Source organism: Mustela erminea, chromosome 8 (assembly GCF_009829155.1).
Source record: "Mustela erminea isolate mMusErm1 chromosome 8, mMusErm1.Pri, whole genome shotgun sequence".
NCBI classification, from domain to species: domain Eukaryota; kingdom Metazoa; phylum Chordata; class Mammalia; order Carnivora; family Mustelidae; genus Mustela; species Mustela erminea.
This window is the reverse complement of record NC_045621.1, coordinates 76,017,241-76,030,537: the sequence shown is the minus strand read 5'-3', so window position 1 is coordinate 76,030,537 and position 13,297 is coordinate 76,017,241. Positions and strand designations below refer to the sequence as shown.

The 13,297-nt window shown below is 37.9% G+C and overlaps 1 long non-coding RNA gene across 3 annotated transcripts in view; it reads left to right on the top strand.

Annotated features, from left to right (window-relative positions):
- The window catches only part of LOC116597854, a 76,636-nt gene extending 64,276 nt beyond the window's left edge, over window positions 1-12,360 (top strand). For all 3 annotated transcript variants that reach the window (XR_004288811.1, XR_004288812.1, XR_004288810.1), the window contains 3 exons: window positions 4,812-4,869; window positions 10,960-10,999; window positions 12,150-12,360. This is a non-coding gene — a long non-coding RNA (uncharacterized LOC116597854). The remainder of the gene's footprint in view (window positions 1-4,811; window positions 4,870-10,959; window positions 11,000-12,149) is intronic.
- Window positions 12,361-13,297: the final 937 nt, after the last annotated feature.

The following is a 13,297-nucleotide window of genomic DNA, read 5'->3' as shown; positions in this document are numbered from 1 at the left end:
TACATGGGGAGAATGTCAAAATAGTTTCAAGGCTGGGAAAATCATTTTCATTGACTTTCACTGTGTTCTACAATAATTGAATCAATCACTTAAATTAGTTTCCGGAAACTGAGAATGCACTTTTTCATTAGTGAATAGCAATAACAGAAGGAAGATGGCCATAATCTTAGTCTCAGACATCAGGTAGTTTTAGAGTTTTTGAACTATTTTTCATCCCATTTTTTTTTAATCTTACATTAGTCATCATACAATACATCATTAGTTTTTGATGTAGTGTCCCATTTCTATTTAATTTAAGGTTTGAAATGCAGAAGTCAAAATATGGCTGTTGGTATACAAAAATGAATTGTTTTATGGATCTAATTTTATTAAGGTATTTTTGGGGGGGTTAAAATCATAGACTTATAGGTAGATTCTGAGAAATAACATGGTAATAATGAGAACTTTGAAAATTCATACCTTTAACTTAGTAATTCCTCAACTCTTAGGAATTTGTCCTAAGAAATGAATTAGATATAGACAAAAATTTATTTGTATGTTCATTGTGAAGGTAAATAGCTAAATACTAATACAAACATCCAATAATAGGGGTGGTTACACACAATAGAGTATTTTATAACATTAAAATAATTTTAAGGACTGTTTTATTGGGATAACAAATGCTCATGATATGTTAAGAGCAAGAAATAAAACTATATGAACAATAGAGCCCCAACTGGAAAAAAATCAGGTGTAAACTGACTGAAGATTAGTAAAAATATATAAAAGTATTAGGATTGTTATGTTTGGATAGTGGGCCGTAGGTACTTTTTAATTTTCTTCTTCATTAGTTAACATTGTTTACATATCTTATAAAGATCATATAATAAACATTTAAAAATATTTTGCAAAAAAATAAATACAGTATGTTTTATTATTGCATTAGCAAAATGTGTATAGTTTGAAAAGGCAGTAAATCAACCACAACTTCTTTAGACCTGAAACACTGAAAATTCTCTAGCTGTTTTAGCTTCCACCCAAGTGTTGGGGTTTCTGCTTTCCTGAGGATACAGTTAACAAATCCTGAGGACACAGTTAACAAATACAGTTAACAATTCCACCTAAGTGTTGGGATTTCTGCTTTGTCTTTCCTGAGGATATTACTATTCTGTTAGAAAACTGTATGTGAAAAAGAAAAGAAAAATCCATTTTTAAACCAAAATAACATTTCCGAAATACATTGTACAGTGCTGCATTAAGAAACAATTTCAAAAAAGGAAACAATTTCAGGATGATAAGTGTCCTTTTGTTATAAATTTGGTTTATCTCAATTTATTCCAATTTTAGTATATGTGCTGCTGAAGCGAGCACCTCAATTTATTCCAAAGGTTAAATCACTTACAGCATCCTTCCCAAGATACATACCCTGATCCATTTCCCTCACACTTAACACTGAATATTAACTGTAATATTCTTAATGGGTTTTTCTTTTTTAGTTAGAGATTTTCAGTATTGTTTATTTCCTATTACGAATTTACTTATCTCTAGTGTCTAAAGAATATGTATCATTATATCAACGTATTAGAGTATATATATTTCCAAACATACTTGGAATTTCAATACTTTAAGTATTTAATACGAATATCTATATTTTCATACAAATCTTATGTTTAATCACAAACATAAAACTCTTCCGCTTCTAATAGCCTCCTGGCAGCCGGCTTAGTATTTTACTTACTTGGGGTTTAATTTTCACTGAACAGATTTTTTTTTTTAATTCCAAGCAAAATCAATGTAATCTATGATAGATGCTCATTTAGCAATATTTCTGAGAGGTGGGGCCAACTTTCAACAGCAGCATCAAGAGAACAATACGTTAAATCAGATTCCCTCTCTTTCTGAGGATGGCAGTGTGAGCTCAGCTGGCCCCCAGTCCTCAGCCCAGCCCTCGGCAGAAGCAGTGAATTCAACCATAGCTACAGCACAGTCTGATCATTCTCCTGATGAAATTACACTGATCTAATTTGCACGCTGTGAAGACATTTGGCACTGGCTGGATGTGAGCCTTGACATCTTCATTGGAACTAAAAGTACACTAAGAACTGACATTACATTTCACATTCTCTTCTGCCAGGTTGTGGCATTTCATCCTCTTTAAAGGCATTATTTCAAGAACATTTAATTTGGCTTTGATATGCCTGCCATTTTGCTGGGTAGAACACACTGAGCCAGAAAAGCTCAGCTGTAATAAAGTTTGGCACCAAGCGCCCACCATATACCTGCACCATCCTGTGCAATTTAATTGGCATTCAGTGGGTTGATAAATGGATTGGCTTAATGAGACAATATACTTGACATATGCAGGATTCTCCTGAGGAATAAGATTCATTTTTTCACTTCACACATCAACATGTTACAGATACCAACACAGTCACCTCTAACAGTGGTGCTGTAGCCAATGGATGCCTTCCACTGGACTGACCAATAGCCCTGTTACCCTCCGACCAGCTCACGCCTCTCTCCCTCAGCACCAAGCCACGTATGGCTTTCAAAAGCTGTTTTATTTTGTTTTCTCCCAGACACAAGGAAGAAGATCGCCCCTGTCCCTGCTTTATTTACATAAATCTGGATTTTCCTATGAGACCAAATAGCCATGTGGCCTAAACAGATTAGTTTTACCTGCTGTAAACCCCTATAAAACACAGATAATAATGAATTCTAGGTATAACGACTGGCATGCAATTATGCAGAGGAGCAAGTAGGTGCCATTCTAGCCTCAGAAATACTGGTTTCGGGAATGAATTAATTAAAAAAACAAAGACATACCATTTTTCACTCCACAGATTAGCAAAGATTAAAAAGCACCATAACGCTGAGTGTTGGCAGGGGAGCGAGGAGGCAAGTGTGGCATGCTCTGCTGGTGGGATTCTAAATTAATACAACTTTTCTGGAAGGCAAATGGTAATATGTATCAGAAGCCTTAAAAATGGGCATAGCCTTTTGCCAGGCACTTCTACTTCTGAAAACAGACCACAAAGAAATAAAGACATGTTTAATTTGAATTGTCAACAGTGACTATCACCTCAATTATAACAGGAAAAATTCTAAAACATCTAGGTGTCTTTAAAAAAAGGAGATTACCTAATTAAAATATGGAATACTTATATTCTAGAACCCTATAGAGCTACTAAAATAATGTAGTAGAAATATTGGTCATGAAAAAAAATGTTCTTGATGTCTTTTATGCCAAAAATGCATTACAAAGCACTAGTTTATTATTAGTCAACTTTTTTTGGTGAATAGTTTACATATAAACATATCTATAAATTCACACATGGAAAAGTCAAATATCAAAATAGTGATAATGCTTGCTTCTGAAGGTGGACTTAATCAGAGGTTTGTTTTTCTTGATGCTTGTTTTAAAATAAATTATTTATTTAAATGATTTAATTACGATGGCATTTTAAACTTCTCAAAGAATTTCTTTCCAACAAATATGTGATATTTGGAAACTTTTTTTTACTGTATCCTAAGTCAAATTCTGCTCACCTAATTTAATTCTTCTTACAGTTCAAGGTCATTTAATATTCTGTTGAATAGCTGTCCAGGTAGACAGATAATTCATCTAGGACAAATGAAGTTTCTTTCTACTTCCAGCTTCCTGGGATTTCTCATTTCGCTAGTAACAGCTTATTAGTAGAGAGCAGATTTCTAGAACGCAGTTGACATTCAAAAGACTTCTGGAGTCTACAAATTCCAACTACAATCTTTCCTAAAGGGAAACAGCTTGGACAAAATTTTTGTTTTTATGATGCTGATGATTTTTTATTTCATTTTTTTAAAGATTTTTATTTACTCATTTGAGAGAGACAGAATAAGAGAGCATGAACCGGGGGGAGGGGCCGAGGGAGAGAGAGAGAGAAGCAGACTCCCCCTGAGCAGGGACACCAATGTGGGGCTAGAACATGATCTGAGCCAAAGGCAGACGCTTAGCTGACTGAGCCACCCAGGTGCCCCTGCTGATGATTTTTTTAAAAAGATAGAAAAAGACAGAAAGTAAGAATCCAGACATGAAAAGGTTATTTATTTAGATTTGCTAAGGTCCCATGGGAACCATATTATGCCTGCCACTGGGCAAGATGGGGTACCTGCCTTCAAGTCTGCCCAGGCAAATAGAAAAGGGAAGATAATTGGGATGGAATGAAAGTGCTTGAAGGGGGAGATCAGCTTAGGGGAGCCAAAGTGCTCCATAATAACTAATTGGAGGGCTTGGTTAGCGGTTCGACCCAGGCAGGGTGAGGCGCCACGTGAACAGTGTCCAGGGCAGCTGCACGGCTGGCAGCCTCGCGGACCTCTGCGCCCACACACTACCTACCCCTGGCTTCCTTCCTGCCTCTGAGGTGGGGAGGACGCCCACGAGCCACTGCTCCTCATTTCAACTGGGTGCCAGTTTGGTGCTCTCCATTCTGCTCCAAAGGAAGTTCCAACATGCAAATAAGCCCAAGGAAATGAAAAAATGAAACGGTGTGTGACAGTTTCTAATTACTGCATAAAAACAACATATGGAAACTTCATTGTCCATTTCATCGCCCAACATGTACCATCAAGTCAGACTTCTTCTACTCAAATCACTCTCTGGAGCATTCAGACCTGGTTTATTTCAATAAGAAGGATTTTTCACCCTTTTAAAAATTTCTGATGGGGATAATAGTATTTTGTTGTTGTTGTTTAATTTTAAACATCTTGATTATTAGGAGGTTTTTAGAACCTTGCCTGTTTTCTATTTGAGTTTTCTCATTGTATTTCTAAAGTGAGTTAATTCTATTCCCCAGGGCTACTCACAACCTGGATTGATGTTGTCCATTCCTCAAAAGTTTAAATTAACTATCCGTAAGTACCTTGTATAAATGCTTGAATGGGTCCTTAATCACTTATTGGAGGAGGCAGGAGGATGGATTTGGCACTTGTAGTCTGCTTTGGTGTTCAAAAGACATATGACTGGGGGTTCAGAAAAGAAAAAAAATCAGGGAGATACTGTTTGGTAACTTAAAACAGGACAATAAGGCAAATTGAAAAAAAAAAAACAAAAACCACCACAAAAATTAGTGAAAACAACATCCTGAAGTAGACTGGAAGGAGGGTCAAGAGATGTGAAGTCTGTCCTCTGCTTTGTCGCAGATGTACCTGTGCGATCCAAAGCAAATTCTTTACTTCCGGATCCGCCTTAAAATAGAATTTAGGCTACGGGATTTCTAAGATTCGTTTCCTTTTTCCTGCATTCTTAGACTATACAGAATGATTTAAATACTATTTCTTTTCTATATGGGACAAGACACTGCTCACCAAAGGTTGCCTGCACTTAAATGCTAACCTTGGAGTAAAGTTTAAGAGTTGAGGCAAGACCAAAGATGCAAGGCATATATCATGTGCCCATTTGCTAAAAGCAAAACCTTCCAGTTTCTCTCCTCATCCCCCCTGGCCACAGAAGCAGAGTCAGTTAATGAATCAGAAAAAAGCTGGTTACCAGATGTCCTGGCTTATTAACACGCACATCGCATTCTGTAATGGCATTCAACAGCAAGCTGTGTGGAACCGAGAGATGGCAAAGGAAAAGTTCTCTCAGATGAGCTTCAAAATGTGGGTGTCTTGATAAATTTAAGGAATGGTTGCTGCACAAGTTCATTTCAGCTATTGTCAGGCATTCTATCTAGGGGGAGCTTGCCTGGTTTACAAGAGACTCATCTCCAAGGTCACTGGACAACACGTCTCTCTCCGAACTTCCTCCTTCCTCTAATCTGCGCAGAATTGCTGACCTGATCTCTTATATGTGGAAAGGAAGACATCGATAATAAACTTCAGAGCAATGCAAAGGAAAAGCTAATTCTGTTTGATTGGTTTTCACCACAGCTAATTTTAAAGCCACCCATTGTTCAGCTCTGCAGTCTAATTTTATGTTAATATCCTGAAAGTTGTCAAATCTTGGCAAAACCTATGCATAAATTACACAGAAAGTAGCTCACAGGAGGGGGAAAAGTAATGACTGTCATGGTTAGCCAAACCCATTAATAGTCTGACAAGCAATAACCCAGGAGCTCTGGTCAACTGCTGCAGACATCTGTGAAACTTTTGCAATTAATATCATTTTTTTCCCTTTTTTTGTTGTTGTTGGAAGAAGCATCAGCTGTGAAATAGCATGCAACTGACTGATCATTATCAGCTCTGCCGGTAAGAGTTGGGTTTATCATCTTTCTTGGTTGACCATTGTCCCCCTTTTCACAAAAAGCCACTTTTTTTTTTTTTTTAAGTAATGCAGTGTTTTTCAGCACAAAGATTGATGATCTCTAGAAAACAGTTGCCATTGGTGTGTGGATACTCAAACAATAAAAAAATCAGATGTTTCAATCTCTAATTCATTACTGACTTTTTACCTCCTGTGAGGTTGGAAAGAAAAAATGGGGAGGCTTAAAATCTCTCTTCAAAGCTACACCCTAAGTCCTAGGCTTGCTGGTAGATCATCTTACTATGTCTTCTCCTACCTCTTTCCACATTACTCCAGCACACTTTTCCTGTGGATAAGGGCTTCAGGGTAAAATAAATGTATACACCTGACTGATGGTTAAAACAATATCACTCTGTATGTGTGTTTACAGATACATACATAATCTACTGCTCATTTACCCAGAGGATATTGCTGGTAGAATTCGTTGAGTTTCCAGATATGCCTGGAAAGGCTTCTCCATCTTTCCCCAGAGCTGTTATTGTTGATGCATCTGGCATAGTACCTGGCACTGAGTGGAAGCTCAAAAATATTTGTTGAATCAATGGGTAGATGGATGGATGGATGTTCCCTGGGCATTTTTCCATTTATGGCCATTTTGCAGCTTCATTTGTTGATTTTATACAGAAATTTCTTGCTGCTAAAAAACATTTCCTGTGTGTAGGGTTTTCTCAGAATGCTGACGGAAGACCTGCTCTTAAAAAACCTTATAAGCAATCTGAAACGTCTGCCTTACAAAACCATTTGGGACCCAAACTCTTTCTGAGCTCCTGCTTTGTGCCAGGACTTGTGCTTGGGCATGGGTATAAGAAGATGAATAAAACAGTTTTTGCTATCATAGAGTTAATTCACAGAATGTTCAGAGGCAGCCATGAGAAAGGTGATTCCAAACAGAACATGGTATATGCTGTAACAGGTTTCTGTAACACAGGTTTCAACAGACTTCAAGGAGCAGCAAATTCTACCTGGTACTGCAGGGAAAGACATCATGGTAAAGAGACATTTGGACCGCATCTCATTTAAAACAAAACAAAACAAAAAACAAAACATTGGAAGAGAGAGTGAGAAAAGGCTTTTGAGGCTCAAGGTCTGCATGTGTCAAGATACAGAGTCATAAAAGGGCATAGAATTTTAAAGAATAGTGAGATGGTCAGTGGCGAGAAGCAGAGGGCATGGGAGGGTATGGCAGGAGATGAGGCTGGAAAGGAAGTGAGGTAGGATAAAAATGGCCTTGGTGCCATCCTAGTGACTGCATTGCATCCTGCAGGCAATGGGAGATGAATGGAAGGAAGCCTTTAACCAGAGAATCAACTCCATAGGTCCTGCCTATGATGGCTAGTATTAGTGAGGACGGGTGTGAGAGGGGAGGAGAAAGGAACTGAAGAATCACGATAGGTAGACCAGTGAGAAAGTCATTTCAATAGCCTCATAGAGAGATGATAAGAAAGGAGAAGCAACAGATTTTGAAGACATTTCTGCAGTAAACTGTCAAGATTGGGTGATTGATTGCATGTGGGGGTAAAAGAGCTATGATAGAGGATGACTCCTAGTTTTTGTGTAAATAGCAACACCTTTAATTAAGACAAGGGCACGGAAAGCAGCTGGCTGAGGTCGATGTAGGAGTAAGGAAACTGCAAGGATATAAGGGAAGACAATATGTAAATTGTCTGGAAATCAGTCTTTGGAAAATAATGAGTAGACATACACCGAACCATTTCCAGCTACCACCGATAAAGCCAACAAATCAAACAAGAACACAATAAAATCTAACAGATGCTAATCAAAGGCAAATGCCATTGGAAAGACTTTTAAGGACTAATCAGGAGGAAAAACAACTAAAATATACAAATAATAACTGGTCCTTTGAACTTCCATAAAAAGAGCTGATTAACAGGAAGCTGTTTATAGCTTCTGAGTTCTGAGCTTTCTGAACTGACTACTGAATGATATGCTCAATCTGACCCATTTCTTCTTCTTTCCCTAAATATTATAGTAACATTTACCAAATGAAAATGATATTCATAAAATCTAAACCCCCTAACGGTCACAGTCTTCAATTTGGCAACACATGTGGATTCCTCTCTAGCCTTGTCAGAACAGAACATATTCTGGACAAATCGAGAAAGAAGAAAGTATTGGAGCCATCACATAAATGAATGCCAGTTGTCTGAAAAATAAGTTTGCTGTCATCTTGGGACACATCATTTTTAGAAACAATGACCCATTTGGCAGCCTCACACATGTTCCCATCTCTGAACCTTTCCAACATTCCAGGCCTTACTTTTTTTAGGCTTGAGATTTTCTTGATTATAAATCTTCGGTGAAGCAAGTGCAGAATCTTAATTCCATTCAGTATTACTCATTCCATTCACACTTTTTTTTTTTTCCCTCATTGTGTTACTGACCCTTGTTTTACCGCTTCAGAGACCTTGTCTGGACACCTCATATCAAATGGCAGCAGTCTGGAATGTCTAATTATTTCACTGTTGAACTTGCACAGCTGTCCTAGATGGTCTGTTTAGTAGAGCTGGTCCTCCCGCTTTTGAAAACAGCCTTTGTTACATGGCTTCCTTTATTAGAAAAAGTTACATTTTGGCTTAGTCAACCTCTGAAGGGCCCTGAATTAGTACTATTAAAATTATCAAGCTGCACTTTTTTGTCTTCTTATTGACTTTCTATTGATTACACAAAGTTTATAAAAGGTAGGAAATTAGGCATCCCAGAACCCAGAAAATATCCTACCTGTCTCCCAGCATCTGGCAATATCACTCCTCATTAAATTTTGACTTGAAATGGTTCTCTTGGTATACATGGGATTTTCCAGAATATGTGAACTCTAAAGTCAAAAGAAATTTCCTAGAGAATCTCTAGCCTGTAGACCTAGGTTGAGAGAGATTCTGGGAAGTTAAATGTTTCTCTTTTGAAAGGGAGGTCAGACTAAGTTTCAAGGAAAGGAAACAGGGTGACAGAAGTAAGAGTGGTAATTCAGTCAAAGAATAATAGGCCTTTGTTGGGGAATCACAAGGTGGTGGAGCCCCAGAAGCAAAGAGACCCTGTCTTCAGTGAAGGCCTTTGACTTCTGAGCACACCAGCCCTTCTTCCTTTGTGGGGGTTTCTTCAATGTCAATTGCTCTTTTGTACATGTTTGCCTTTTAACCTGATTTCCATTGTATGGTGATGATTTTCCCTTCCCCATCTTTGAGGTCTTTAGATAAAAGTAGTCAAAATGATTCTTCCAAGTTCTTTGTAGAAATAGCTTAATAGGCTGTTTTAATTTTTCATTTTATTCAGATTTTTCAGTTTTAGTTCTAATTGTATTGCTATGAAATGAATGCAACGTTTTCCAAAATTATTATAACCAGAAGTAGCTAAGAATATGTATATTGTTCTTCATCTTACACACCACTGTTACAACATAGCTCATTTATAAATTTAGAATCCTTGAAGAGTTATTAATCAAAACCATCAGAAATGACAAGTTTAAAAAATTGAATCAACTCTTCCTCCAAAGATAGTTTACAGATATTTAGATAGGCCAAATAAAAATAATAAAATGTGAACAGTCCTTCTTTGTAATTAAATGGAAAAAAGGGGTGCCTGGGTGGCTCAGTCAGTTAAGCATCTGCCTTTGGCTCAGATCATGATCCCGGCGACCTGGGATTGAGCCCCGTGTTGGGCTCCCTGCTGAGCAAGAAGTATGTTTTTCCCTCTCCTGCCCATTTTCCCTCTCCTGTGCTTGTTCTCTCTCCTTCTCTCTCTCTCTCAAATAAACAGAATCTTTAAAAAAAAAATGAAAAAAAATTACCACTTTTCCTACTCCTATTCTTCAGGAAAACACTAGAATTGAAGTCTCAGTTTTCAGATTATATGTTTGAATCTAAATGAAGCAACATTTTGGCTATGTTTATCTAGCTAAGAAAAATTAAGCTCAATTTTCAGCGCTTATGTATAGTTAGGGGAAAATGATTATAAATGGTATTTTGCAACTACATCAGTTTAACATGTATTCTTAAGTCTATGGATACTTTCAAGAAGCTGATGACATAATTGTTTGAGTAAACACATTCTTTTGAAAAATTAATACATTTCAAATAAAAAATATGTAGCATGTACTATAGTAGGTATCCCTTTTTCTCTTTAAGATGAATGGGCTAATTCACAGCTTGCTGCAGGTCAACAAGGCCAAATGCCCTGAGGAATATGGAGAGAAAACCCATAATGAAATGGCTAAAGAGTACAAAGGGGTCATTGATTTATAAAGTGTATAATCTTCTGGTCTCTGCTTTATATTATGGACATTCCTCTATAATGCTTTTATTTCTGGATCAAGTAAGTCAGCCCAAGTGGTGGCCATGTAGAGGAAGCCTGGTTTGAGCCTAGGATCAGCTTTTCAGTAGTTCAAGGCTATGAATCTGTGCTCAGATAGAACTTTTCACTTTTCTCACCAAAAATGAGGAAGGAGTAGAGAATGCAAGTTGCCATCTGATACACACCATCTCCCTCTTCCTCAGGAACAAATATTTGTTTGGGGGTAGAAAGCAAGCAACCTACTTACAATTTTTTTCCTCTCTTACATGTAGGTGTGACCCAATGAGGTGCTAGCCCGTGAGGGGAAACAGAATTCTGGGTAGGCTGCTCAAAGGGAATGGACTCAGCAGAGATATTTAATGTTTTGTTCTCTCTTCCTCATGTTTGGACTGCAGATGTGGGAATGGAACTCTGGCTGCCATCTGGAATTATGAGGTAAACTTGAGGGTGGAATGGGAGCCAAAAAATAAAAGGATTGTGGATTCTCCATGACTGTGGGGCTGTCACATCAGCCTGGACTACCTAACTCCAGATTTCTCTATTTGAGAGTTTTAAAGTCGCTATTGTTATGGTTTTCTATTGTATGCATCCAACTCAAGGTGGTAAGAGGAGGAGCATTATTTCATTTCTGCTCTTATTGGGAAGGTTCATATGACCTTCGGTTTCACACTATATGTAGTATATGGTCACCTGTTTCTCTTTTAATACTGATCCTCCCCCTTTGATATAAAGTGGAAAATCCTCAGACTAGAATGTGTATGTATTGATTCCTATTTTAACATATTTAATCACAGAACCCTAGGAGACAACCAGCTGAGCAAAATGGCTTCAGACGTAACACTGCCAGCCTTAATTGGAGTGTAGAGTGGGGTGGGGCAGGGAAATATAGGCCAAGTGGGCAGTGCTCAGTGACAAAGTGTTGTATCATTGTAGAAAGCCAATCAACAACTAAGCATTTGTCTCCCAGAATCCTGTTCAAGGTCTACTTGAGTAAGGCAGTAATAACACATGCTAATACTGGAAGGCTAATTAAGATTCCTAAATTATAAAATCTCTTCAGAGCTACTGTGTCTCCCACTTGTGAAGTGTACAAGGACATAATTTCACTATTTTAAGATAAAAGAATTAACAATACTGTGGAAAACAATAGCTTCTCTTGCATTGTTTTGCTTTTTGTTATTGCTACTGCTACTTATTGGCATGGAATATGATCAAAATATACATAGAATAACAGACCATTGAAACTGGATACATCTTTTGTATCAGGATACTGTAGGCTACATAAGGGGGGTGGGGGAGAAGGGAGGGGAAGGGAAAAATATACCCACAAATCTCAGAGCCCCAAGCTAGGGACAAGAATTGCTGATATAAATAATCAGGCACTGCCTGTTAGTCAACTTTTTATCAGCTGCATCTAGTAATAGTCAAGTATAAACCTCCTTTGGACTCATATGCACAAAAAGTCAAACCAGAGAAAATGCTTATGCTCCATGAAGCTCTCAGATATCAACTTAAAAATGCCTGCTGACAGCAGCCTGGGTTAACTCCAAGAGACTAACAATTTCTGGCACCTGGATTTCAAAAGGGAGAAGGGACATGAGAAGGAAGTCCTTCAGAACTTCAGAGAAGGAAGTCCTTCAGAACAGATTATCGCTGATATCCTTGCCGGCGAAGAGGACGGTCACTACCTCACTGTTGGTGAACTTGTGAGAGAACAGCATCTGTGACGTCCCGAGTATTTGGGGAATGCTTTATGGGGATTTGGGAAACATAAATAAAGAAAAGAGAATTTCAAAGCCTGATCAGTTTTATGGCATTATTAGACAAATACATGGGTCATAACGTGTTTCCTTCTACCTCCTACATATGCTATTTAATAAAAACTGTATGAGGATAGTATTTGCCCTGATACTATTCTTTCTTCACTCAACAATGTTTTCTTTATTCTACCTCAATAATTCTTTATATGGTGATAAAATATTTTCTCAAAATGCCTAGTATCCAAATATTTCAACATATCCAGGGGCCTGATGGAAGTTTTCATCCTGAAATCTCTTATATCTAAAGTTATATAATTCCTGCCATGATAAACAAACATAATTGTTATTTTAATGGTCATTGACAATGCAGTTACTACAGTGCCATAATTTTAAAAAAATGTTTTTTCCTTTTTACACTTTTAAATCTGGTGCATTTCAGTGACAGCTGGAAGTCATTTTTAACTAGCTAGTTGTCCGGGGCAGATACAATGGCCCTGAGGTTCAAGGTCTTACGGCTGATACCAGGTACATCTATTGTTTTTTTTTTTTTTTTTAAAGATTTAATTTATTATTTATTTGACAGACAGAAATCACAAATAGGCAGAGAGGCAGGCAGAGAGAGAGGAAGGGAAGCAGGCTTGCTGCTGAGCTGAAAGCCCGATGCAGGGCTCAATCCCAGGACCTTGGGATCATGACCTGATCTGAAGGCAGAGGCTTTAAACCACTGAGCCACCCAGCTGTTTTTGACATTAGGATCTGTTTTTGACATTAGGATCACTACTATCTGGCTGAGCTACCAATTCCTGATTTGAGATGCCACAACACAGGCCTGTCTGTTTAGTCCTTCTGAAGGTAGGGGCAAAACTAGGTTAGGGAGATGGTATCAAGGTGAAGAGAGCAGACTGAGTTGACTTCTCTGTGTCTCTGTAATCTTCTAAAAGGCTTATAACCTCTGGGGTACCTGGATGGCTCA